This window comes from Sinocyclocheilus grahami, unplaced genomic scaffold (genome assembly GCF_001515645.1).
Source record: "Sinocyclocheilus grahami isolate Dianchi unplaced genomic scaffold, SAMN03320097.WGS_v1.1 scaffold1118.1, whole genome shotgun sequence".
Classification (NCBI taxonomy): Eukaryota; Metazoa; Chordata; class Actinopteri; order Cypriniformes; family Cyprinidae; genus Sinocyclocheilus; species Sinocyclocheilus grahami.
The window spans coordinates 329,669-331,662 of NW_015506297.1; the positions used below are offsets into that span (position 1 = coordinate 329,669).

At 41.9% G+C, this 1,994-nt stretch overlaps 1 protein-coding gene across 1 annotated transcript in view; it reads left to right on the forward strand.

The window, feature by feature from the left end:
• LOC107566972 (glutamate receptor 3-like) overlaps positions 1-1,994 on the forward strand; it is a 75,960-nt gene that overhangs the window by 72,918 nt on the left and 1,048 nt on the right. The window lies entirely within an intron of this gene.

Consider the following 1,994-nt stretch of genomic DNA (forward strand, 5'->3'; position numbering starts at 1 on the left):
TGCTGGTCGCTGAGGAAATACATCAACTTCGTGCTGTCAATCGCCGGATCGGCTTTCACATGGACATGGAACAGTTGTCGTAACATGTGGTTGTGTGTACCATCTCCTTCGTCGAATCCGCCAGGCGCCGCTCAATCAAGCCGCTGTGTGTTTCGTTGTGAAAGCGAAAGTACTTTGTTTGGCCTTCCAAAAGAGGACATAATGTTTCTATAAAGTGGGGCAGTTCCAACTTTGTAAGGACAGTCTGGTGCTTCTGACTCACAGCCTGTAAGTAAATTTTTTTATATTTAAAGAATTTGCCACTGATGATTCTAACGCGAGTTTGAGCAGTGTAGAGTAGCGCTTGATGTTAGTCATTTCTCCGATCACAAATGCAGACATGGTTTTATGTTTACGCTGCGCAATATGCAACGCAAAGCGTAAAAACACAGTATAAGTCATTATAATCAGTAATTATGTCCCCACTGGATGCAACAAATGCCTCGTATGTAATGGATTTTATTGGTTTTGTCTCGTCACACCGGGACACATGGAAACACAGTATGGTAGGGGCGTAACGTTTCCGTCACACGCTTGAGGTATTCAGCCAATCACAACACACTGGATAGCTGGCCAATCAGAGCACACCTCGCTTTTCAGAACGATGAGCTTTGTAAAAATCTCCGTGTTTCAGAAAGGCGGGGCATAGAGTTCAAACAAAAATTTACATTATGTGGAAAATAATGTGTTTTTTAACCTTAAACCGCATAAACACATTGCATTACACCAAATACACAAAATAATGTTATTTTTAGCAGCATCATATGACCACTTTAATGCATTATTCTGCATGACCATATTTTAGAGCCCTTAACCCTACCCCTTACCTAAACTTAACAAATACCTTATTAACTATTAATAAACAGCAAATTAGGAGTTTACTGAGGCAAAATATGTTGTTAATAGTTAGTTAATAGTGAGAATTGGTTCCCAAACTAAAGTGTGACCAAATTTTCTAACATAACATGAACATGAAACCTTGAGCTTGTGTTCACCACAGACCTTATTTCAGGCATTTAATCAAAAACCCATGGAAAAACCTACTGACCTCAGGATGATGGAACAGTACGTGCTAAATGCTCATTTCAAAAATACATCCTCCCTGCGGCCCTCTATAATCTGCATTTATTTCAGAATTATCCCCCAAAACGTAATCTGTCTTTTTTAATAAGTCAGTGAAATAATTGTACCTTGTCTTTGCCTCTGGCTGTACCTCTCCTAAACACTGCAGCGATTTGAGGGCAGGCAGGAGAGGAATTAGGGAAATTACAGCGGGAATCTTGTGTTATTGCCCCCCGGGGCACACATGTTTTTAATCCCTTTTCCGACCTCAGCATGTATTGGCTAAACTGGATCTAATTGAGCTAATCTCCCCAGCCCTGCTGACACTGATATCCGAGATAAGTTTCTGGACCGCGGTCCTTCAGAGACCTGCAGCGAGAGCTGATTCCAGACAGGAGAACCGCGCTATAGACTTCTGCTCACCATAATCCATCTGCATTTTGTGATCTTGAGCTGTTCGGCACAGACTGCGAATGGGAGCCGGCCTCCAGAGGGTTTCAACAGCTGAGTTAAGCTTCGTGAAGAGCAATGGTGACAGCTTTTACTACCCTGCTATACTGAGTATGTCAGCCCATCGTAATAATTTATAAGCAGTGCCCTTGCAGTGGGAGAGCGGAGGGGCTTGTGCCTTTTCAAAAGGAAAACTAGCTTGTGATCTGGGGCTTACACTCAAGATGTGTCATTTTACTCTGTGAGAGCATGACAGCCTGTCATAAGCAGAGTGACATTTCATGAGTCATTCTACTGTATGTGTGAATATGGTAAATAGTGCTGCAAAATGGTACAAAATGCCAATATCTGCTTTGTGAAGAATTTGATGCAATTGCCAGGAGGATTTATGTGTCTCTGTAATGATTGAATATGAACATGCACGTTGTTTGATTAGTCTCAGA